Below are 26,628 nucleotides of genomic sequence, written 5' to 3'. Positions count from 1 at the left end.
TTTCACATTTCTCCAGATTATATTCCATTTGCCATGTTCTTGCCCACTCACTTAGCCTGTCTATATCCCCTTGAAGCCTCTTTGCATCCTCCTCACAACTTACATTCCCACCCAGCTTTCCATAGAAACATAGAAGATAGGAGCAGGAATAGGCCATTCGGCCCCTCGAGCCTGCTCCGCCATTTAATGAGATCATGGCTGATCATCCAAATTCAGTACCCTGTCCCTGCCTTCTCCCCATAGCCCTTGATCCCTTTAGCCTTAAGAAATATATCCAACTCATTCTTGAATATATTTAATGAATTGGCCTCAACTGCCTTCTGTGGTAGAGAATTCCACAGATTCACCACTCTCTGGGTGAAGAAATTCTTCCTCATCTCTGTCCTAAATGGCTTACCCCTTATCCTTAGACTGTGACCCCTGGTTCTGGACTCCCCGGCCATCGGGAACATCCTTCCTGCATCTAGTCTGTCTAGTCCTGTCAGAATTTTATAAGTTTCAATGAGATCCCCTCTCATTCTTCTAAACTCCAGCGAGTATAAGCCCAATCGACCCAATCTCTCCTCATACATCATTCCTGCCATCCCAGGTATCAGTCTGGTGAATCTTCGCTGCACTCCCTCCATGGCAAGAACATCCTTCCTCAGATAAGGCGACCAAAACTGCACACAATACTCAAGGTGTGGTCTCACCAAGGCCCTGCACAACTGTAGCAAGACATCCTTGTTCCTGTACTCGAACCCTCTCGCTACGAAGACCAACATACCATTTGCCTTCTTAACCGCCTGCTGCACCTGCATGCTTACCTTCAGCGACTGGTGCACAAGGACACCCAGGTCTCGTTGCACTTCCCCTTCTCCCAATCTATTGCTGTTCAGATAATAATCTGCCTTCCTGTTTTTGCCACCAAAGTGGATAACCTCGCATTTATCCACATTATACAGCATCTGCCATGCTTCTGCCCAATCACCCAACCTGTCCATATCATACTGGAGTTTCTCGGCATCCTCCTCACAGCACACACGCCCACCCAGCTTTGTGTCCTCTGCAAACTTGGAGATATTACATCTAGTTCCCTCGTCTAGATCATTAATATATATTGTGAATAGTTGGGATCCCAGGACCGATCCCTGCGGTACCCCACTAGTCACTGCCTGCCACTCGGAAAAAGAGCCATTAATTCCAACTCTTTGCTTCCTGTCTGCCAACCAGTTCTTTATCCAAGTCAGTACTTTGCCCCCAATCCCATGTGCCTTAACTTTACACGTTAATCTCTTATGCGGGACCTTATCGAAAGCCTTCTGAAAGTCCAAATACACCATTATCATCAGCAAACTTGGATATGTTACATTTGGTCCCCTCATCCAAATCATTGATATAGATTGTGAATAGCTGAGGCCCAAGCACCGATCCTTGCGGTACCCGACTAGTTACAGCCTGACAACCCCAAAATGACTCCTTTATTCCTACTCTCTGTTTTCTGTCCGTTAACCAATCCTCAATCCATGCTAGTATATTACCTCCAATCCCATGAGCCAATGGTGGAGCGAAGGAAGTGGCCTCACCCCTCCCTATCTCTGTAACCTCCTCCAGCCCAACCCTCCGAGATCTCGGCGCTCCTCCAATTCTGGCCTCTTGCGCATCCCCCGATTTTAATCGCTCCACCATTGCCGGCCGTGCCTTCAGCTGCCTGGGCCCTAAGCTCTGGAATTCCCTCCCTAAACCACTCCGCCTCTCTCTGCTCCTTTAAGACGCTCCTTAAAACCGACCTCTTTGAACATGGAAGGGGGGGGGAGGCGGGGGCGAGGCCATGGAGGGATTTGGAAACAAGGATGAGAATTTTTAAATGAAGGCATTGGTTGTCCGGGAGCCAGTGCAGGTCAGCGAGCAGAGGGGGTGATGGGTGAACGGGACTTGGTGCGAGTCAGGATACGGGCAGCTGAGTTTCAGATGTGGAGGGTGCAAGGTGGGAGACTGTTACACCTCCCCGACACCTGTCTGTGCATCGTTCACGCCTGTCCCTCCAGTCAGACATCTGTCGCTGGCCGCGCACCTCTCCACTGATGCTGTGACTGGACGTTGTAACTCTCCTGTGGTCGCAGACTTAACCTGAGGGCATCAGCTGATGGATCAGCAAGTCTCCCAGCCTCCCGCGCAGCTCCAACCTCTGACAGGGACAGACAAGGAGACAATTATGGCCGTCAGTGTCCCTTGAGGATCTGCCTCAGTCCATGGAAAGCAACCGTCTCTGTACCTAAGGCCGGATCGAGCTGAGGAACACAGGGGAATACAATCTCCACTCTATGTCTCGAATCTAAATAAATTCCACCGTGCAAACCCATCGAGAAACACACACATAGAAACATAGAAGATAGGAGCAGGAGTCGGCCATTCGGCCCCTCGAGCCTGCTCCGCCATTCAATGAGATCATGGCTGATCATCCAAATTCAGTACCCTGTCCCTGCCTTCTCCCCATAACCCTTGATCCCTTAGCCTTAAGAAATATATCCAACTCCTTCTTGAATATATTTAATGAATTGGCCTCCACTGCCTTCTGTGGTAGAGAATTCCACAGGTTCACCACTCTCTGGGTGAAGAAATTCCTCCTCATCTCTGTCCCAAATGGCTTACCCCTTATCCTTAGACTGTGACCCCTGGTTCTGGACTCCCCCGCCATCGGGAACATCCTTCCTGCATCTAGTCTGTCTAGTCCTGTTAGAATTTTATAAGTTTCAATGAGATCCCCTCTCATTCTTCTAAACTCCAGTGAGTATAAGCCCAATCGACCCAATCTCTCCTCATACGTCATTCCTGCCATCCCAGGTATCAGCCTGGTGAATCTTCGCTGAACTCCCTCCATGGCAAGAACATCCTTCCTCAGATAAGGCGACCAAAACCACAGCTGAACTCCACTCCCAAAAGGCAAAGCACCTGCATTTCTCCAGCGCCTTTCACCACCTCAGGACGTCCCAAAGCTCTTCACAGCCAATGAAGTACTTTTGGAAGTGTGGTCACTGTTGTAATGTGGGAAACGAGGCAGCCAATTTGCACACAGCAAGCTCCCACAGGCAGCAAACGTGGGAATGGGGCAGATCATCTGATTGCACCGCACCATCAGTCTTTCACAGAGAACTCATCATTTATAAATGGAGTAAAAGTGATCAGTGGCCTGTCAATCGGGTACAGTAGCAGTGGTTAGGTTCAATTAATTAAATAAATCTGGAATAAAAAGCTAGCATCAGTAATGGTGACCATGAAACTACAGGTTGGGCGATTGGGCAGATGCATGGCAGATGCAGTATAATGTGGATAAATGCGAGGTTATCCACTTTGGTGGCAAAAACAGGAAGGCAGATTATCTGAATGGCAATAGATTGGGAGAAGGGGAAGTGCAACGAGACCTGGGTGTCCTTGTGCACCAGTTGCTGAAGGTAAGCATGCAGGTGCAGCAGGCGGTTAAGAAGGCAAATGGTATGTTGGCCTTCGTAGCGAGAGGATTCGAGTACAGGAACAAGGATGTCTTGCTGCAGTTGTACAGGGCCTTGGTGAGACCACACCTTGAGTATTGTGTGCAGTTTTGGTCGCCTTATCTGAGGAAGGATGTTCTTGCCATGGAGGGAGTGCAGCGAAGATTCACCAGGCTGATACCTGGGATGGCAGGAATGACGTATGAGGAGAGATTGGGTCGATTGGGCTTATACTTGCTGGAGTTTAGAAGAATGAGAGGGGATCTCATTGAAACTTATAAAATTCTAACAGGACTGGACAGACTAGATGCAGGAAGGATGTTCCCGATGGCGGGGAGTCCAGAACCAGGGGTCACAGTCTAAGGATAAGGGGTAAGCCATTTAGGACAGAGATGAGGAGGAATTTCTTCACCCAGAGAGTGGTGAACCTGTGGAATTCTCTACCACAGAAGGCAGTTGAGGCCAATTCATTAAATATATTCAAGAAGGAGTTAGATATATTTCTTAAGGCTAAAGGGATCAAGGGCTATGGGGAGAAAGCAGGGACAGGGTACTGAGTTTGGATGATCAGCCATGATCTCATTGAATGGCGGAGCAGGCTCGAGGGGCCGAATGGCCGACTCCTGCTCCTATCTTCTATGTTTCTATGAATCTACTGGATTGTCGTAAAAACCCATCTGGTTCACTTATGTCTTTCAGGGAAGGAAATCTACCGTCCTTACCCGGTCTGGCCGATATATGACTCCAAACCCACAGCAATGTGGTTGACTCTTAACTGCCCTCTGAAATGGCGGCTCACCGCCACCTTCTCGAGGGCAATTAGGGACGGGCAATAAATGCCGGCCTTGCCAGCGACACCCACATCCCAGGAATGAATACATTTTTTTTTTAAATCTACTTTTCCACTCCTCTCCTCTCCAAATCCCCACGCACTTTCCACCACAGCTCACTGGGCAGTGATCGGGAGCGGGAAGCCCGGCTGATTGCCCCAGCCTGAGCCAGTGGCGCCAGCAGAGACGGGGTGGGTGCAACGCCCAGGCACAGCTCCGGGTCCCACCCGCGAGCGGCCTCGGTCGGTCACTGAACGGACTCAGGAAGCGACAACGCCAACAGGCTGCGACCAGTGTAACAGAGACCAGCACGGGTTATTTACACACCACCCACCCCCCGATAAAATAGCGCAATCCATTCATTTAATTCTCCACAAAATATACAGCCTCTCATTATGTACACAAACCTGTTATTTAACAAATAAATATTATCGGTAAAAAATGATCTGTACAGTGCTGGTGGAAAACTCGCTGCCCGCCCTCTCTGCAACTCCACACCCTCGTTCTCGGGAGAAGAGCCCGCTGATACTCGGCCAATCGCCTTCTCCCTGTGCTGCAGTCCTGGTCCGCTCGGATATCTGTCAGTGAAACATAACACACCAGTCATTTCCAGAGCCAGGGTCAGGGGGTAAGCATAGGAACAGGGGGAGGCCATTCAGCCCATTCAATGAGATCGTGGCTGACCTGTGACCTAACTCCATCCACCCGCCTTTGGCCCATATCCCTTAATGGCCCAGAACTTCGGGTCCCCACGGGTGAGTGCGCGCTGGGTACTCACCCGTAAGCCCAGTGGAAGTGCCGGTTTCGTGCGTGCACTGCGCATGCGCGGGAAACCGGAACTTCCGTTCCCCTGAAGGAAGGGGTTCAAAGGTGGAACGCATGCGCCGGAGAGGCAGCGCGTGCGCATCAAACTTACGTTTTTTTTGCAGGTTTCTCCGGGAGGGTAAGTCTCCAGGAGTTACACTTTTAAAAAGCAGGCGCAAGGCCTGTTTTTAACAAGGTAAGTGGTGAATTAATTAAAATTAAAACATTTTTTCCACAGGTTTATTATTTTTAAATACTTTAAAGAAAGGTAAGTTTATTTTTAGCCCCGTTAGAAAATATAATTAATTTTTTCAAAAATTTAAATTATTGTTTAAAATAGTTATTTCATGTAATTTATAGTTTATTTTAAAAATGCGATGGTTTAAAAAAAAATTATTTGAGGTTTTAGGGCTTATAGTATCTCTTATAATATTCTGGCATGGATAGAGGATTGGCTATCTAACAGAAGGCAGAGAGTTGGGATAAATGGTTCATTCTCAGACTGGCAATCAGTAACTAGTGGTGTTCCGCAGGGGTCAGTGCTGGGTCCCCAACTCTTTACAATCTATATTAACGATTTGGAGGAGGGGACCGAGTGTAACATATCAAAGTTTGCAGATGATACTAAGATGGGAGGGAAAGTAGTGAGTGAGGAGGACATAAAAAACCTGCAAGGGGACATAGACAGGCTAAGTAAGTGGGCAGAGATTTGGCAGATGGAATACAATACTGGAAAGTGTGAGGTTATGCACTTTGGCAGGAAAAATCATAGAGCAAGTTATTATCTTAATGGCAAGAAACTGGAAAGTACTGTAGTACAAAGGGATCTGGGGGTCCTGGTGCACGAAACTCAAAAGGTTAGTATGCAGGTGCAGCAAGTGATTAAGAAGGCCAATGGAATGTTGGCTTTCATTGCTAGGGGGATAGAATATAAAAATAGGGAGGCATTGCTTCAGTTGTACAAGGTATTGGTGAGACCGCACCTGGAATACTGCATACAGTTTTGGTGTCCATACTTAAGAAAAGACATACTTGCTCTCGAGTCAGTACAAAGAAGGTTCACTCGGTTAATCCCGGGGATGAGGGGATGGACATATGAGGAGAGGTTGAGTAGATTGGGACTCTACTCATTGGAGTTCAGAAGAATGAGAGGCGGTCTTATTGAAACATATAAGATTGTGAAGGGGTTGGATCGGGTGGATGCGGGGAGGATGTTCCCGATGATGGGTGAAACTAGAACTAGGGGGCATAGTCTTAGAATAAGGGGCTGCTCTTTCAAAACTGAGATGAGGAGGAACTACTTCACTCAGAGGGTGGTAGGTCCATGGAATATGCTGCCCTAAAAAGCTGTAGAAGCTACATCATTACATAAATTTAAAACAGAAATAGACAGTTTCCTAGAAGTAAAGGGAATTAAGGGTTACGGGGAGCGGGCAGGAATTTGGACATGAGTCTAGGTTCGGATCGGTCATGGCCCTGTGGGTAGCGGAGCGGGCCCAGGGGCCGTGTAGCCTGATCCTGCTCCTATTTCGTGTGTCTAATTCTGTTAGATTCAGGAGATGGTTCTGTGATAGTAGATTGGCGGTTAGGATCAGATCAGCCATGATCTTATTGAATGGCGGAGCAGGCTCGAGGGGCCGATTGGCCTACTCCTGCTCCTATTTCTTATGTTATGTTCTTCCTGTCAAACTTATGAATGAAGCATTCCCTGCTACCATTGGCTCTCCATGGCCCACGTGATCCCAGGGGACGCTTCGAACTAACTACGCACCTGGGATACGCAAGCACGGCGCGTCGGCAGTTGGAGGAGGCCCAGGATCGGAATCCCACGCGGGCCCACAGCTCAACGGCCGGCGCGCTAGGTAAGTGCAGGTCGGAGGCTTGCACCCGCGGGAAGCCCCCAACCCTAATTTCTGGGCCAATACCTTTGGTTAACAAAAGTCTACCAATCTCAGATTTAAAATTAACAATTGACCCAGCCTCAATCGCCGTTTGCGGAAGAGAGTGCCAAACATCTACCACCCTATGTGTGTAGAAATGTTTCTTAACTTCACTCCTGAAAGGTTCTGCCCAGCGAAATACTGAGCCCCACACAGCACAAAGGTTCCACATTGATACCCATAGGTGCCCCGCCCTGTGGGACTGGGCCCTTTCCCCCCCTCCCGCCGCACTGTGGGACTGGGCCCTTCCCCCCCGCCCCGCACTGTGGGACTGGGCCCTTCCCCCCGCACTGTGGGACTGAGCCCTTCCCCCCGCACTGTGGGACTGGGCCCTTCCCCCCCGCCCCGCACTGTGGGACTGAGCCCTTCCCCCCGCACGGTGGGACTGGGCCCTCCCCCCCGCACTGTGGGACTGGGCCCTTTCCCCCCCCCTCCCGCCGCACTGTGGGACTGGGCCCTTCCCCCCCGCCCCGCACTGTGGGACTGGGCCCTTCCCCGCCCTGTGGGACTGGGCCCTTCCCCCCCGCCCCGCACTGTGGGACTGGGCCCTTCCCCCCGCACTGTGGGACCGGGCCCTTCCCCGCCCTGTGGGACTGGGCCCTTTCCCCCCCTCCCGCCGCACTGTGGGACTGGGCCCTTCCCCCCCGCCCCGCACTGTGGGACTGGGCCCTTCCCCCCGCACTGTGGGACTGGGCCCTTCCCCCCGCACGGTGGGACTGGGCCCTCCCCCCCGCACTGTGGGACTGGGCCCTTCCCCCCCGCACTGTGGGACTGGGCCCTTCCCCCCCGCCCTGTGGGACTGGGCCCTTCCCCCCCGCCCTGTGGGACCGGGCCCTCCCCCCCGCACTGTGGGACCGGGCCCTTCCCCCCCGCACTGTGGGACTGGGCCCTTCCCCCCCGCCCTGTGGGACTGGGCCCTTCCCCCCCGCACTGTGGGACTGGGCCCTTCCCCCCCCTCCCGCCGCACTGTGGGACTGGGCCCTTCCCCCCCGCCCCGCACTGTGGGACTGGGCCCTTCCCCCCGCACTGTGGGACTGGGCCCTTCCCCCCGCACTGTGGGACTGGGCCCTCCCCCCCGCACTGTGGGACTGGGCCCTCCCCCCCGCACTGTGGGACTGGGCCCTTCCCCCCCGCACTGTGGGACTGGGCCCTTCCCCCCCGCACTGTGGGACTGGGCCCTTCCCCCCCGCCCTGTGGGACTGGGCCCTTCCCCCCGCACTGTGGGACTGGGCCCTTCCCCGCCCTGTGGGACTGGGCCCTTCCCCCCCGCCCTGTGGGACTGGGCCCTTCCCCCCCGCACTGTGGGACTGGGCCCTTCCCCCGCCCTGTGGGACTGGGCCCTTCCCCCGCCCTGTGGGACTGGGCCCTTCCCCCCCGCCCTGTGGGACTGGGCCCTTCCCCCCCGCACTGTGGGACTGGGCCCTTCCCCCGCCCTGTGGGACTGGGCCCTTCCCCCGCACTGTGGGACTGAGCCCTTCCCCCCGCACGGTGGGACTGGGCCCTCCCCCCCGCACTGTGGGACTGGGCCCTTCCCCCCCGCACTGTGGGACTGGGCCCTTCCCCCCCCGCACTGTGGGACTGGGCCCTTCCCCCGCCCTGTGGGACTGGGCCCTTCCCCCGCCCTGTGGGACTGGGCTCTTCCCCCCGCACTGTGGGACTGGGCCCTTCCCCCGCACTGTGGGACTGGGCCCTTCCCCCGCACTGTGGGACTGGGCCCTTCCCCCGCCCTGTGGGACTGGGCCCTTCCCCCGCCCTGTGGGACTGGGCCCTTCCCCCGCACTGTGGGACTGGGCCCTTCCCCCCGCCCTGTGGGACTGGGCCCTTCCCCCGCCCTGTGGGACTGGGCCCTTCCCCCGCCCTGTGGGACTGGGCCCTTCCCCCGCCCTGTGGGACTGGGCCCTTCCCCCGCCCTGTGGGACTGGGCCCTTCCCCCGCCCTGTGGGACCGGGCCCTTCCCCCGCATTGTGGGACCGGGCCCTTCCCCCGCACTGTGGGACCGGGCCCTTCCCCCGCACTGTGGGACCGGGCCCTTCCCCCGCACTGTGGGACCGGGCCCTTCCCTCGCCCTGTGGGACCGGGCCCTTCCCCCCGCCCTGTGGGACCGGGACCTTCCCCCGCCCTGTGGGACCGGGCCCTTCCCCCCGCCCTGTGGGACAGGGCCCTTCCCCCCGCCCTGTGGGACTGGGCCCTTCCCCCCGCACTGTGGGACTGGGCCCTTCCCCCCGCCCTGTGGGACTGGGCCCTTCCCCCCGCCCTGTGGGACTGGGCCCTTCCCCCCGCCCTGTGGGACTGGGCCCTTCCCCCCGCCCTGTGGGACTGGACCCTCCCCCCGCCCTGTGGGACTGGGCCCTTCCCCCGCCCTGTGGGACTGGGCCCTTCCCCCCGCCCTGTGGGACTGGGCCCTTCCCCCCGCCCTGTGGGACTGGGCCCTTCCCCCCGCCCTGTGGGACTGGGCCCTTCCCCCCGCCCTGTGGGACTGGGCCCTTCCCCCCGCCCTGTGGGACTGGGCCCTTCCCCCGCACTGTGGGACTGGGCCCTTCCCCCCCGCCCTGTGGGACTGGGCCCTCCCCCCGTCCCCCGCACTGTGGGACTGGGCCCTTCCCTTGGTGTATCTGCACTCGGTCCTTTAACCAGGGAAAAATGTAAAAGAAAGTCGTTAATTCCCAGGCCGGGAGCTGTGGTCCGGTCACTCACAGGATCAGGCGGTCCTTGTTCATGGCGAATCGCAGACCATTCTGTGGCGGTCTCAGAAGTAAGCCGGCTTTGGCGCTTTCTCTTGTTCAGGCTGTGATTGGAGGAGAGCGAGAACCATAAATACGGAGGAACTGACATCATCCCAGCAGTAAGAGACGTGTTATCGAGCAGTGTCGAGATTACCGTTACCAAACCCTCCAGAACTGCCCCGGTGTCTCCAGGACACTGTCTGTGAAACTGTACCCCAGTGAGAGTCAGTGTCTGTGGAACTGTACCCCAGTGAGAGTCAGTGTCTGTGGAACTGTACCCCAGTGAGAGTCAGTGTCTGTGGAACTGTACCCCAGTGAGAGTCAGTGTCTGTGGAACTGTACCCCAGTGAGAGTCAGTGCGTGTGGAACTGTACTGCAGTTAGAGTCAGTGTCTGTGGAACTGCACCCCAGTGAGAGTCAGTGCGTGTGGAACTGTACCCCAGTGAGAGTCAGTGTCTGTGGAACTGTACCCCAGTGAGAGTCAGTGTCTGTGGAACTGTACCCCAGTGAGAGTCAGTGTCTGTGGAACTGTACCCCAGTGAGATTCAATGACTGTGGAACTGTACCCCAGTGAGAGTCAGTGTCTGTGGAACTGTACCCCAGTGAGAGTCAGTGTCTGTGGAACTGTACCCCAGTGAGAGTCAGTGTCTGTGGAACTGTACCCCAGTGAGGGTCAGTGTCTGTGGAACTGTACCCCACTGAGAGTCAGTGTCTGTGGAACTGTACCCCAGTGAGAGACAGTGTCTCTGGAACTGTACCCCAGTGAGAGTCAGTGTCTGTGGAACTGTACCCCAGTGAGAGTCAGTGTCTGTGGAACTGTACCCCAGTGAGAGTCAGTGCGTGTGGAACTGTACCCCAGTTAGAGTCAGTGTCTGTGGAACTGTACCCCAGTGAGAGTCAGTGCGTGTGGAACTGTACCCCAGTGAGGGTCAGTGTCTGTGGAACTGCACCCAAGTGAGAGTCAGTGTCTGTGGAACTGTACCCCAGTGAGATTCAATGACTGTGGAACTGTACCCCAGTGAGATTCAATGACTGTGGAACTGTACCCCAGTGAGAGTCAGTGTCTGTGGAACTGTACCCCAGTGAGATTCAATGACTGTGGAACTGTGCCCCAGTGAGAGTCAGTGTCTGTGGAACTGTACCCCAGTGAGAGTCAGTGTCTGTGGATCTGTACCCCAGTGAGAGTCAGTGTCTGTGGAACTGTACCCCAGTGAGAGTCAGTGTCTGTGGAACTGTACCCCAGTGAGAGTCAGTGTCTGTGGATCTGTACCCCAGTGAGAGTCAGTGTCTGTGGAACTGTACCCCAGTGAGAGTCAGTGTATGTGGAACTGTACCCCAGTGAGAGTCAGTGTCTGTGGGACTGTACCCCAGTGAGAGTCAGTGTCTGTGGAACTGTACCCCAGTGAGAGTCAGTGTCTGGGGAACTGTACCCCAGTGAGAGTCAGTGTGTGCGGAACTGTACCCCAGTGAGGGTCAGTGCCTTCAGGCCAGGCGATACACAGTTTAAAAAAATAGAACGTTGAACTAACGAAACAGGTTAAGAAATGGTACAGAAATAAAAGCCACTCACCCAGTCTACATTCACTGATTGGGGACTGCAGCTCCTGGGACACTTCTGGTTTCCCCTACCCGGAGAATCCTCTCCTGTGTGGGACAGACCAGGCGCCTTCCGTCCCTCACTCATTCTCAACGCCGTCAACTCCTTCCTCAACAGGTCCAGAGCGAATTCCTGGAATTAAACAGAGAGATATCAGTCACTCTCGCTTCCCCCCACCAGATATCAGTCACTCTCGCTCCCCACCCCCTCAGATATCAGTCACTCTCGCTCTGCCCCCTCAGATATCAGTCACTCTCGCTCTGCCCCCCTCAGACTCTCACTGGGGTACAGTTCCACAGACACTGACTCTCACTGGGGTACAGTTCCACAGACACTGACTCTCACTGGGGTACAGTTCCACAGACGCTGAATCACACTGCGCCGCATTGTCGGAGGGGCAGTACTGAGCGAGCTCCGCACTGTCGGAGGGGCAGTACTGAGGGGAGCGCCGCACTGTCGGAGGGGCAGTACTGAGGGAGCGCCGCACTGTCGGAGGGGCAGTACTGAGGGAGCGCCGCACTGTCGGAGGGGCAGTACTGAGGGAGCGCCGCACTGTCGGAGGGGCAGTACTGAGGGAGCGCCGCACTGTCGGAGGGGCAGTACTGAGGGAGCGCCGAACTGTCAGAGGGGCAGTGCTGAGGGAGCGCCGCACTGTCGGAGGGGCGGTACTGAGGGAGCGCCGCACTGTCGGAGGGGCGGTACTGAGGGAGCGCCGCACTGTCGGAGGGGCAGTACTGAGGGAGCGCCGCACTGTCGGAGGGGCAGTACTGAGGGAGTGCCGCACTGTCGGAGGGGCAGTACTGAGGGAGCGCCGCACTGTCGGAGGGGCAGTACTGAGGGAGCGCCGCACTGTCGGAGGGGCAGTACTGAGGGAGTGCCGCACTGTCGTTGGGGCGGTACTCAGGGAGCGCCGCACTGTCGGAGGGGCAGTACTGAGGGAGCGCCGCACTGTCGGAGGGGCAGTACTGAGGGAGTGCCGCACCATCGGAGGTGCCATCTTTCGGATGAGATGTTAACCCGAGGCCTTGTCTGCCCCCTCAGGTGGACGTAAAAGATCCCACGGCCACTATTTGGAAGAAGAGCAGGGGGAGTTCACCCCGGTGTCCTGGGGCCAATATTTATCCCTCAACCAACATCACTAAAAGAGATGATCTGGTCATAGAGCCATAGAGTTATACAGCACGGAAGGAGGCCCTTCGGCCCATCGTGTCCGCGCCGGCCATCAATGCCTGTCTATTCTAATCCCATTTTCCAGCACTTGGTCCGTAGCCTTGTATGCTATGGCATTTCAAGTGCTCATCTAAATGCTTCTTGAATGGTGAGGATTCCTGCCTCTACCACCCTTTCAGGCAGTGAGTTCCAGATTCCAACCACCCTCTGGGTGGAAAAGTTCCTCCTCAAATCCCCTCTAAACCTTCCTGCCCCTTACCTTGAATCTATGCCCCCTTGTTATTGACCCCCCTACTAAGGGGAAAAGTTCCTCTTTATCTACCCTATCTATGCCCCTCATCATTTTGTACACCTCAATCAGGTCCCCCCTCAGCCTTCTCTGCTCCAAGGAAAACAACCCCAGCCTGTCCAGTCTCTCTTCATAGCTGAAGCGCTCCAGCCCAGGTAACATCCTGGTGAATCTCCTCTGCACCCTCTCCAATGCAATCACATCCTTCCTATAGTGTGGCGACCAGAACTGCACACAATATTCCAGCTGTGGCCTAACTAGCGTTCTGTACAGCTCCATCATAACCTCCCTGCTCTTATATTCTATGCCTCGGCTAATGAAGGCAAGTATCCCATATGCCTTTTTAACCACCTTATCTACCTGTTCTGCTGCCTTCAGGGATCTATGTACATGCACACCAAGGTCCCTCTGACCCTCTGTACTTCCTAGGGTCCTACCACTCATTGTGTATTCCCTTGCCTTATTTGTCCATCCAAAATGCATCACCTCGCACTTTTCAGAGTTAAATTCCATTTGCCACTTTTCCGCCCATCTGACCAACCCGTTTATATCGTTCTGTAGCCTGAGGCTTTCCTCCTTGCAATTTACCACCCCACCAATTTTCGTGTCATCTGCGAACTTACTGATCATACCTTTTACATTCTCCTCCAAATCATTTATGTAGATCATAAACAGCAAGGGACCCAGCACCGATCCCTGAGGTACCCCACTGGACACAGGCTTCCAGTCACAAAAGCAACCTTCGACCATCACCCTCTGCCTCCTGCCACTCAGCCAGTTTAGGATCCAACGCGCCAAGGCACCCTGGATCCCATGGGCTCTTACCTTCTTGACCAGTCTCCTATGCGGGACTTTGTCAAAGGCTTTACTGAAGTCCATGTATACCACATCCACAGCATTTCCTTCATCCACACACCTAGTCACCCCCTCAAAAAATTCAATCAGATTGGTCAGACATGATTTACCCTTGACAAAGCCATGCTGACTATCCCCGATTAATCCTTGCCTCTCCAAGTGGAGAATAATTTTGTCCCTCAGAATCTTTTCCAATAATTTCCCTACCACAGATGTTAGGCTCACTGGCCTGTAATTCCCTGGTTTATCCCTGCTACCCTTCTTGTATAATGGTACTACATTAGCTGTTCTCCAGTCCTCTGGTACATCCCCTGTGGCCAGAGAGGTTCTGAAAATTTGTGTCAGAGCCCCTGCAATCTCCTCCTTTGCCTCACACAGCAGCCTGGGATACATCTCGTCCGGGCCTGGGGATTTATCCACTTTTTGGCCTGCTAAAACCTCTAGTACCTCTTCCCCCTCGATGCTAATATGTTCAAGTATATCACAGTCCCCTTGCCCGATTTCTATGTCTACATCGTCTTTCTCCATAGTGAACACAGATGCAAAAAATTCATTTAAAACCCTGCCTACATCATCTGGCTCTACACACAGATTGCCACTTTGGTCCCTAATGGGCCGTACCCTTTCCCTGGTTATCCTCTTGCCCTTAATATACTTATAAAACATCTTAGGATTTTCCTTTATTTTGCTCGCCAGTGTTATTTCATGGCCCCTCCTCGCTCTCCTAATTTCTTTTTTAAGTATGCCCCTGCACTTTTTATACTCCTCTAGGGCTTCCTCCGTCTTAAGTCTTTTGTAACTGCCAAAAGCCCCCCTTTTTTTCCTAATGCATTTTTGTATATCCCTTGTCATCCAAGGTTCCCTTTGCTTGTTGGTCCCACCCTTGACCTTTACGGGAACATGTTGGCGTTGTACTCTCTCTATTTCCCTTCTGAAAGTCTCCCACTGCTTTGATGTGGATTTTCCTATAAGTAGCTGCTCCCAGTCCACTTTTGCCAGATCCTGCCTTATCATATTAAAATCAGCCTTCCCCCAATTTAGAACCCTTATTTCCGGGCCGTCTTTGTCTTTTTCCATGACCACCTTAAATCTCACCGAATTATGGTCACTGTCACCAAAATGCTCTCCTACTGACACTTCCACCACTTGCCCGGCTACATTCCCTAGAATTAGGTCCAGTACCGCCCCCTCTCTTGTAGGACTTTCTACATGCTGGCTCAAAAAGCTCTCCTGGATGCACTTTAAGAATTCTGCACCCTCTAAGCCTTTCACACTCTGACTATCCCAATTTATATTGGGGAAGTTGAAATCCCCCACTATTATTACCCTATTATTTTCGCACTTCTCTGAGATTTGCCTACATATCTGTTCCTCTATCTCCCCATGACTGTTTGGGGGCCTATAGTACACTCCCAGCAAAGTGCTTGCCCCCTTTTTGTTTTTAAGTTCTACCCATATGGCCTCATTAGAGGAACCCGCTAATATATCATCCCTCCTTACAGCAGTAATTGACTCCTTAATTAATATTGCAACACCCCCTCCCCTTTTACACCCCCCTCTGTCTCGCCTGAAGATTCTATACCCCAGAATATTGAGCTGCCAGTCCTGACCCTCCCTCAACCATGTCTCCGTGATAGCAACAATATCGTACTCCCATGTGTTCAACAACAACTTCAGTTCATCCACCTTATTTGCAAGACTCCTTGCATTAAAATAAATGCCTTCCAGCCTTGCCATATTGCCTTTTGCCTTCACATATTTGCTCTGCCTTCCCAGCTGACTTGTTTTTTCCTCCGTATTTGGCTGTAAATCACCCCCTACTATAGCTCCACTCTGTATCCCATCATAATGGTCATTATCACATTGCTGTTTGTGGGAGTTTGCTGTGCGCCAATTGGCTGCCGTGTTTCCTACATTACAACAGTGATTACACTTCAAAAAAAGTACTTAATTGGCTGTAAAGCGCTTTGGGACGTCCTGAGGTTGTGGAAGGCGCTGGAGAAATGGGAGTCTTTCGTTATTTGAACTGAGCAGAGAGAGGTCAGGCGGGGCCGCCCCAGCATGCATTACTCACCTCGTCCTGTGCTAACTGGGCCAGTTTTTTGTCAGCCTTTGCCTTTCGCATCTGAGCTTTCTGCAAAGAAGAGGCATGAGAATGAAAGGCAAGTCCGAGGAGGTAAATCCGGAGATCGTTCAGTTTTAATCCTCCCCTCTTGCAAGTTCCACAGTTCCTACGTAGACCAACCGACAACTCTTATAATAATAAAAATCAACTTTTATTGTCATTGTTAGTGCACAAGTGCAGTACAACGAAATGTAGGCTTGCGGCTCCCGAGAGTGTACATTTGGATTAAGACATTTAAACATTCAACATACATTTGGCTTGTAATACATTAACATAAACATAACCATAATAAAGTGCATTGGCAGATGTGCAGGCTTTAGAGTTTATTTGTGGAGTTCAGTAGGATGACAGCCCTGGGAAAGAAGCTGTTCCTAAATCTGGTCGTACGGGTGCGAATGCATCTGTAGCGTCTCCCAGATGGCAGGAGGGCGAACAGACTGTGGCTGGGGTGGGTAGGGTCTTTGATGATGGTCTGTGACCTCCGTAAACAGCATTTCTGGTATATGTGCTCTATGGTCGGTAGCCGGGTGCCGGTAATGCATTGGGCAGTTTTGACTACCCGCTGCAGGGCTTTCCGGTCATAGTAGCTACAGCTGCCATACCATACTGTGATACAGTTTGTCAGGATGCTCTCTATAGTGCAGCGGTAAAAGTTAGAGAGGATCAGGGGTGACAGGTTACATCCCTTCAGCCTCCTTAGGAAATATAGGCACTGCTGGGCCTTCTTCACAAGACAGGAGGTATTGAGGGACCAGGAGAGGTCTTCCGTGATGTGGACTCCAAGGAACTTAAAGCTGTCCACCCTTTCCACCACAGCCCCATTGATGTGGAAGGGGGTGTGACTTCCGCCTTTAGACATCCTGAAGTCCACAATGATTTCCTAAGGATAAGTATTAATGACTATCCGACCATGAAGGGCATCACAGCTGAGCCCAATCCTGCTCTTCGCTGAATCTGACACGGGTCGGAGTCCCGGCAGTGGGGCCGTGGCTCAATTTACCTCTCGTAAACCCGGGGCCCTGAGGCCAACTGTTACACCTCCAGTACTGCCCAACGGGGTTAGTCATATATATATACTACAGCGAGGGGGAGAGGGTACAGGACGCACGGTGTGATATTACAGAGAGGGGGAGAGGGTACATGACGCACGGTGTGATATTACAGCGAGGGGGAGAGGGTACAGGACGCACGGTGTGATATTACAGCGAGAGGGTACAGGACGTGCGGTGTGATATTACAGCGAGGGGGAGACGGTACAGGACGCACGGTGTGATACTACAGCGAGGGGGAGAGGGTACAGGAGGCGCGGTGTGATATTACAGCGAGGGGGAGAGGGTACAGGACGCAAGGTGTGATTTTACAGCGAGGGGGAGAGGTTACAGGACGCACGGTGTGATATTACAGCGAGAGAGGGTACAGGACGCACGGTGTGATATTACAGCGAGGGGGAGAGGGTACAGGACGGACGGTGTGATATTCCAGCGAGGGGGAGAGGGTACAGGACGCACGGTGTGATATTACAGCGAGGGGGAGAGGGTACAGGTCGCGCGGTGTGATATTACAGCGAGGGGGAGAAGGTACAGGACGCGCGGTGTGATATTACAGCGAGGGGGAGAGGGTACAGGACGCACGGTGTGATATTACAGCGAGGGGGAAAGGGTACAGGATGCACGGTGTGATATTACAGCGAGGGGCAGAGGGTACAGGACGCACGGTGTGATATTACAGCGAGGGGGAGAGGGTACAGGACGCACGGTGTGATATTACAGCGAGGGGGAGAGGGTACAGGATGCACGGTGTGATATTACAGCGAGGGGGAGACGGTACAGGACGCACGGTGTGATATGACAGCGAGGGGGAGAGGGTACAGGACGCAAGGTGTGATATTACATCGAGAGGGGGTACAGGACGCACGGTGTGATATTACAGCGAGGGGGAGAGGGTACAGGACGCACGGTGTGATATTACAGCGAGGGGGAGAGGGTACAGGACGCGCGGTGTGATATTACAGCGAGGGGGAGAGGGTACAGGACGCGCGGTGTGATATTACAGCGAGGGGGAGAGGGTACAGGACGCACGGTGTGAAATTACAGCGAGGGGGAGAGGGTACAGGACGCACGGTGTGATATTACAGCGAGGGGGACGGGTACACGACGCACGGTGTGATATTACAGCGAGGGGGAGAGGGTACAGGACGCGCGGTGTGATATGACAGCGAGGGGGAGAGCGCACAGGACGCGCGGTGTGAAATTACAGTGAGGGGGAGAGGGTACAGGACGCACGGTGTGATATTACAGCGAGAGAGGGTACAGGACGCACGGTGCGATATTACAGCGAGGGGGAGAGGGTACAGGACGCACGGTGTGATATTACAGCGAGAGAGGGTACAGGACGCACGGTGCGATATTACAGCGAGGGGGCGAGGGTACAGGACGCACGGTGAGATATTACAGCGACGGGCAGAGGGTACAGGACGCGCGGTGTGATATTACAGCGAGGGGGAGAGGGTACAGGACGCACGGCGTGATATTACAGCGAGGGGGAGAGGGTACAGGACGCACGGTGCGATATTACAGCGAGGGGGAGAGGGTACAGGACGCACGGTGCGATATTACAGCGAGGGGGAGAGGGTACAGGACGCACGGTGCGATATTACAGCGAGGGGGAGAGGGTACAGGACGCACGGTGCGATATTACAGCGAGAGGGAGAGGGTACAGGACGCACGGTGCGATATTACAGCGAGGGGGAGAGGGTACAGGACGCACGGTGCGATATTACAGCGAGGGGGAGAGGGTACAGGACGCACGGTGCGATATTACAGCGAGGGGGAGAGGGTACAGGACGCACGGTGTGATATTACAGCGAGGGGGAGAGGGTACAGGACGCACGGTGTGATATTACAGCGAGAGAGGGTACAGGACGCACGGTGTGATATTACAGCGAGAGAGGGTACAGGACGCACGGTGTGATATTACAGCGAGGGGGAGAGGGTACAGGACGCACGGTGTGATATTACAGCGAGGGGGAGAGGGTACAGGACGCACGGTGTGATATTACAGCGAGGGGGAGAGGGTACAGGACGCACGGTGTGATATTACAGCGAGGGGGGAGGGTACAGGACGCGCGGTGTGATATTACAGCGAGGGGGAGAGGGTACAGGACGCACGGTGTGATATTACAGCGAGAGAGGGTACAGGACGCACGGTGTGATATTACAGCGAGGGGGAGAGGGTACAGGACGCACGGTGTGATATTACAGCGAGAGAGGATACAGGACGCACGGTGTGATATTACAGCGAGGGGGAGAGGGTACAGGACGCACGGTGCGATATTACAGCGAGGGGGAGAGGGTACAGGACGCACGGTGTGATATTACAGCGAGGGGGAGAGGGTACAGGACGCACGGTGTGATATTACAGCGAGAGAGGGTACAGGACGCACAGTGTGATATTACAGCGAGGGGGAGAGGGTACAGGACGCGCGGTGTGATATTACAGCGAAGGGGAGAGGGTACAGGACGCGCGGTGTGATATTACAGCGAGGGGGAGAGGGTACAGGACGCACGGTGCGATATAACAGCGAGGGGGAGAGGGTACAGGACGCACGGTGTGATATTACAGCGAGGGGGAGAGGGTACAGGACGCACGGTGTGATATTACAGCGAGGGGGAGAGGGTACAGGACGCACGGTGTGATATTACAGCGAGAGAGGGTACAGGACGCACGGTGTGATATTACAGCGAGGGGGAGAGGGTACAGGACGCACGGTGTGATATTACAGCGAGGGGGAGAGGGTACAGGACGCACGGTGTGATATTACAGCGAGGGGGAGAGGGTACAGGACGCACGGTGTGATATTACAGCGAGAGAGGGTACAGGACGCACGGTGTGATATTACAGCGAGGGGGAGAGGGTACAGGACGCACGGTGTGATATTACAGCGAGGGGGAGAGGGTACAGGACGCACGGTGTGATATTACAGCGAGGGGGAGAGGGTACAGGATGCACGGTGTGATATTACAGCGAGGGGGAGAGGGTACAGGACGCACGGTGTGATATTACAGCGAGGGGGGAGGGTACAGGACGCGCGGTGTGATATTACAGCGAGGGGGAGAGGGTACAGGACGCACGGTGTGATATTACAGCGAGGGGGAGAGGGTACAGGTCGCGCGGTGTGATATTACAGCGAGGGGGAGAAGGTACAGGACGCGCGGTGTGATATTACAGCGAGGGGGAGAGGGTACAGGACGCACGGTGTGATATTACAGCGAGGGGGAAAGGGTACAGGATGCACGGTGTGATATTACAGCGAGGGGCAGAGGGTACAGGACGCACGGTGTGATATTACAGCGAGGGGGAGAGGGTACAGGACGCACGGTGTGATATTACAGCGAGGGGGAGAGGGTACAGGATGCACGGTGTGATATTACAGCGAGGGGGAGACGGTACAGGACGCACGGTGTGATATGACAGCGAGGGGGAGAGGGTACAGGACGCAAGGTGTGATATTGCATCGAGAGGGGGTACAGGACGCACGGTGTGATATTACAGCGAGGGGGAGAGGGTACAGGACGCACGGTGTGATATTACAGCGAGGGGGAGAGGGTACAGGACGCGCGGTGTGATATTACAGCGAGGGGGAGAGGGTACAGGACGCGCGGTGTGATATTACAGCGAGGGGGAGAGGGTACAGGACGCACGGTGTGAAATTACAGCGAGGGGGAGAGGGTACAGGACGCACGGTGTGATATTACAGCGAGGGGGACGGGTACAGGACGCACGGTGTGATATTACAGCGAGGGGGAGAGGGTACAGGACGCGCGGTGTGATATGACAGCGAGGGGGAGAGCGCAGAGGAAGCGCGGTGTGAAATTACAGCGAGGGGGAGACGGTACAGGACGCACGGTGTGATATGACAGCGAGGGGGAGAGGGTACAGGACGCAAGGTGTGATATTGCATCGAGAGGGGGTACAGGACGCACGGTGTGATATTACAGCGAGGGGGAGAGGGTACAGGACGCACGGTGTGATATTACAGCGAGGGGGAGAGGGTACAGGACGCGCGGTGTGATATTACAGCGAGGGGGAGAGGGTACAGGACGCGCGGTGTGATATTACAGCGAGGGGGAGAGGGTACAGGACGCACGGTGTGAAATTACAGCGAGGGGGAGAGGGTACAGGACGCACGGTGTGATATTACAGCGAGGGGGACGGGTACAGGACGCACGGTGTGATATTACAGCGAGGGGGAGAGGGTACAGGACGCGCGGTGTGATATGACAGCGAGGGGGAGAGCGCACAGGACGCACGGTGTGAAATTACAGTGAGGGGGAGAGGGTACAGGACGCACGGTGTGATATTACAGCGAGAGAGGGTACAGGACGCACGGTGCGATATTACAGCGAGGGGGAGAGGGTACAGGACGCACGGTGCGATATTACAGCGAGGGGGCGAGGGTACAGGACGCACGGTGAGATATTACAGCGACGGGCAGAGGGTACAGGACGCGCGGTGTGATATTACAGCGAGGGGGAGAGGGTACAGGACGCACGGCGTGATATTACAGCGAGGGGGAGAGGGTACAGGACGCACGGTGCGATATTACAGCGAGGGGGAGAGGGTACAGGACGCATGGTGCGATATTACAGCGAGGGGGAGAGGGTACAGGACGCACGGTGCGATATTACAGCGAGGGGGAGAGGGTACAGGACGCACGGTGCGATATTACAGCGAGAGGGAGAGGGTACAGGACGCACGGTGCGATATTACAGCGAGGGGGAGAGGGTACAGGACGCACGGTGCGATATTACAGCGAGGGGGAGAGCGTACAGGACGCACGGTGCGATATTACAGCGAGGGGGAGAGGGTACAGGACGCACGGTGTGATATTACAGCGAGGGGGAGAGGGTACAGGACGCACGGTGTGATATTACAGCGAGAGAGGGTACAGGACGCACGGTGTGATATTACAGCGAGAGAGGGTACAGGACGCACGGTGTGATATTACAGCGAGGGGGAGAGGGTACAGGACGCACGGTGTGATATTACAGCGAGGGGGGAGGGTACAGGACGCACGGTGTGATATTACAGCGAGGGGGAGAGGGTACAGGACGCACGGTGTGATATTACAGCGAGGGGGGAGGGTACAGGACGCGCGGTGTGATATTACAGCGAGGGGGAGAGGGTACAGGACGCACGGTGTGATATTACAGCGAGAGAGGGTACAGGACGCACGGTGTGATATTACAGCGAGGGGGAGAGGGTACAGGACGCACGGTGCGATATTACAGCGAGGGGGAGAGGGTACAGGACGCACGGTGTGATATTACAGCGAGGGGGAGAGGGTACAGGACGCACGGTGTGATATTACAGCGAGAGAGGGTACAGGACGCACAGTGTGATATTACAGCGAGGGGGAGAGGGTACAGGACGCGCGGTGTGATATTACAGCGAAGGGGAGAGGGTACAGGACGCGCGGTGTGATGTTACAGCGAGGGGGAGAGGGTACAGGACGCACGGTGCGATATAACAGCGAGGGGGAGAGGGTACAGGACGCACGGTGTGATATTACAGCGAGGGGGAGAGGGTACAGGACGCACGGTGTGATATTACAGCGAGGGGGAGAGGGTACAGGACGCACGGTGTGATATTACAGCGAGAGAGGGTACAGGACGCACGGTGTGATATTACAGCGAGGGGGAGAGGGTACAGGACGCACGGTGTGATATTACAGCGAGGGGGAGAGGGTACAGGACGCACGGTGTGATATTACAGCGAGGGGGAGAGGGTACAGGACGCACGGTGTGATATTACAGCGAGAAAGGGTACAGGACGCACGGTGTGATATTACAGCGAGGGGGAGAGGGTACAGGACGCACGGTGTGATATTACAGCGAGGGGGAGAGGGTACAGGACGCACGGTGTGATATTACAGCGAGGGGGAGAGGGTACAGGATGCACGGTGTGATATTACAGCGAGGGGGAGAGGGTACAGGACGCACGGTGTGATATTACAGCGAGGGGGGAGGGTACAGGACGCGCGGTGTGATATTACAGCGAGGGGGAGAGGGTACAGGACGCACGGTGTGATATTACAGCGAGAGAGGGTACAGGACGCACGGTGTGATATTACAGCGAGGGGGAGAGGGTACAGGACGCACGGTGTGATATTACAGCGAGAGAGGATACAGGACGCACGGTGTGATATTACAGCGAGGGGGAGAGGGTACAGGACGCACGGTGCGATATTACAGCGAGGGGGAGAGGGTACAGGACGCACGGTGTGATATTACAGCGAGGGGGAGAGGGTACAGGACGCACGGTGTGATATTACAGCGAGAGAGGGTACAGGACGCACAGTGTGATATTACAGCGAGGGGGAGAGGGTACAGGACGCGCGGTGTGATATTACAGCGAAGGGGAGAGGGTACAGGACGCGCGGTGTGATATTACAGCGAGGGGGAGAGGGTACAGGACGCGCGGTGTGATATTACAGCGAGGGGGAGAGGGTACAGGACGCGCGGTGTGATATTACAGCGAGGGGGAGAGGGTACAGGACGCGCGGTGTGATATTACAGCGAGGGGGAGAGGGTACAGGACGCGCGGTGTGATATTACAGCGAGGGGGAGAGGGTACAGGACGCGCGGTGTGATATTACAGCGAGAGGGAGAGGGTACAGGACGCGCGGTGTGATATTACAGCGAGAGAGAGTACAGGACGCGCGGTGCGATATTACAGCGAGGGGGAGAGGATACAGGACGCACGGTGTGATATTACAGCGAGGGGGAGAGGGTACTGGACGCACGGTGTGATATTACAGCGAGGGGGAGAGGGTACAGGACGCACGGTGTGATATTACAGCGAGGGGGAGAGGATTCAGGACGCGCGGTGTGATATTACAGCGAGGGGGAGAGGGTACAGGACGCACGGTGAGATATTACAGCGAGGGGGAGAGGGTACAGGACGCGTGGTGTGATATTACAGCGAGAGAGGGTACAGGACGCACGGTGTGATATTACAGCGAGGGGGAGAAGGTACAGGACGCACGGTGCGATATTTCAGCGAGAGAGGGTACAGGACGCACGGTGTGATATTACAGCGAGGGGGAGAGGGTACAGGACGCACGGTGCGATATTACAGCGAGGGGGAGAGGGTACAGGACGCACGGTGCGATATTACAGCGAGGGGGAGAGGGTACAGGACGCACGGTGCGATATTACAGCGAGGGGGAGAGGGTACAGGACGCACGGTGCGATATTACAGCGAGGGGGAGAGGGTACAGGACGCACGGTGCGATATTACAGCGAGGGGGAGAGGGTACAGGACGCACGGTGCGATATTACAGCGAGGGGAGAGGGTACAGGACGCACGGTGTGATATTACAGCGAGGGGAGAGGGTACAGGACGCACGGTGTGATATTACAGCGAGAGAGGGTACAGGACGCACGGTGTGATATTACAGCGAGGGGGAGAGGGTACAGGACGCACGGTTGCGATATTACAGCGAGGGGGAGAGGGTACAGGACGCACGGTGTCGATATTACAGCGAGGGGGAGAGGGTACAGGACGCACGGTGTGATATTACAGCGAGGGGGAGAGGGTACAGGACGCACGGTGTGATATTACAGCGAAGGGGGAGAGGGTACAGGACGCACGTGATTACAGCGAGGAGAGGGTACAGGCGCCTGGTGATATTTACAAGCGAGGGGAGATAGGGTACAGGACGCACGGTGTGATATTACAGCGAGAGAGGGTACAGGACGCAGCGGTGTGATATTACAGCGAGGGGAGAGGGTACAGGACGTCACGGTGCTGATATTACAGCGAGGGGAGAGGGTACAGGACGCTCGGTGCGATATTACAGCGAGGGGGAGAGGGTACAGGACGCACGGTGTGATATTACAGCGAGGGGGGAGAGGGTACAGGACGCACGGTGTGATATTACAGCGAGGGGGAGAGGGTACAGGACGCACGGTGTGATATTACAGCGAGGGGGAGAGGGTACAGGACGCACGGTGTGATATTACAGCGAGGGGGAGAGGGTACAGGACGCACGGTGTGATATTACAGCGAGGGGGAGAGGGTACAGGACGCACGGTGTGATATTACAGCGAGGGGAGAGGGTACAGTGACGCACGGTGTAGATATTACAGCGAGAGAGGGTACAGGGAACTGCGACGGTGTGATATTAACCAGCGAGGCGGGGAGAGGGTAACAGGACGCACGGCGAGGGGGAGAGGGTACAGGACGCGCGGTGTGATATTACAGCGAGAGAGGGTACAGGACGCACGGTGTGATATTACAGCGAGGGGGAGAGGGTACAGGACGCACGGTGCGATATTTCAGCGAGAGAGGGTACAGGACGCACGGTGTGATATTACAGCGAGGGGGAGAGGGTACAGGACGCACGGTGCGATATTACAGCGAGGGGGAGAGGGTACAGGACGCACGGTGCGATATTACAGCGAGGGGGAGAGGGTACAGGACGCACGGTGCGATATTACAGCGAGGGGGAGAGGGTACAGGACGCACGGTGCGATATTACAGCGACGGGGAGAGGGTACAGGACGCACGGTGCGATATTACAGCGAGGGGGAGAGGGTACAGGACGCACGGTGTGATATTACAGCGAGGGGGAGAGGGTACAGGACGCACGGTGTGATATTACAGCGAGGGGGAGAGGGTACAGGACGCACGGTGTGATATTACAGCGAGAGAGGGTACAGGACGCACGGTGTGATATTACAGCGAGGGGGAGAGGGTACAGGACGCACGGTGTGATATTACAGCGAGGGGGAGAGGGTACAGGACGCACGGTGTGATATTACAGCGAGGGGGGAGGGTACAGGACGCGCGGTGTGATATTACAGCGAGGGGGAGAGGGTACAGGACGCACGGTGTGATATTACAGCGAGAGAGGGTACAGGACGCACGGTGTGATATTACAGCGAGGGGGAGAGGGTACAGGACGCACGGTGTGATATTACAGCGAGAGAGGATACAGGACGCACGGTATGATATTACAGCGAGGGGGAGAGGGTACAGGACGCACGGTGCGATATTACAGCGAGGGGGAGAGGGTACAGGACGCACGGTGTGATATTACAGCGAGGGGGAGAGGGTACAGGACGCACGGTGTGATATTACAGCGAGAGAGGGTACAGGACGCACAGTGTGATATTACAGCGAGGGGGAGAGGGTACAGGACGCGCGGTGTGATATTACAGCGAAGGGGAGAGGGTACAGGACGCGCGGTGTGATATTACAGCGAGGGGGAGAGGGTACAGGACGCGCGGTGTGATATTACAGCGAGGGGGAGAGGGTACAGGACGCGCGGTGTGGTATTACAGCAAGGGGGAGAGGGTACAGGACGCGCGGTGTGATATTACAGCGAGGGGGAGAGGGTACAGGACGCGCGGTGTGATATTACAGCGAGGGGGAGAGGGTACAGGAAGCGCGGTGTGATATTACAGCGAGAGGGAGAGGGTACAGGACGCGCGGTGTGATATTACAGCGAGAGAGGGTACAGGACGCGCGGTGCGATATTACAGCGAGGGGGAGAGGGTACAGGACGCACGGTGTGATATTACAGCGAGGGGGAGAGGGTACTGGACGCACGGTGTGATATTACAGCGAGGGGGAGAGGGTACAGGACGCACGGTGTGATATTACAGCGAGGGGGAGAGGATTCAGGACGCGCGGTGTGATATTACAGCGAGGGGGAGAGGGTACAGGACGCACGGTGAGATATTACAGCGAGGGGGAGAGGGTACAGGACGCGCGGTGTGATATTACAGCGAGAGAGGGTACAGGACGCACGGTGTGATAT

General features: G+C 55.3%; 1 long non-coding RNA gene across 1 annotated transcript in view; it reads right to left on the bottom strand.

The window, feature by feature from the left end:
* Positions 1–4,642: 4,642 nt before the first annotated feature.
* The window catches only part of LOC147091089 (uncharacterized), a 38,598-nt gene continuing 16,612 nt past the window's right edge, over positions 4,643–26,628 (bottom strand). Inside the window, exons 2-5 of the long non-coding RNA XR_015075302.1 lie at positions 15,750–15,809; positions 11,335–11,493; positions 9,736–9,826; positions 4,643–4,875 (exon numbers count right to left, since the gene is read on the bottom strand). This is a non-coding gene — a long non-coding RNA (uncharacterized LOC147091089). The remainder of the gene's footprint in view (positions 4,876–9,735; positions 9,827–11,334; positions 11,494–15,749; positions 15,810–26,628) is intronic.

The sequence above is a fragment of the Somniosus microcephalus genome, unplaced genomic scaffold (genome assembly GCF_052327205.1).
Source record: "Somniosus microcephalus isolate GS21.2 unplaced genomic scaffold, FLI_Smic_1.0 unresolved_chr4, whole genome shotgun sequence".
In the NCBI taxonomy this organism is placed as follows: Eukaryota; Metazoa; Chordata; class Chondrichthyes; order Squaliformes; family Somniosidae; genus Somniosus; species Somniosus microcephalus.
The sequence above is the reverse complement of the archived record's forward strand: the minus strand, read 5'-3'. Positions and strand labels throughout refer to the sequence as shown.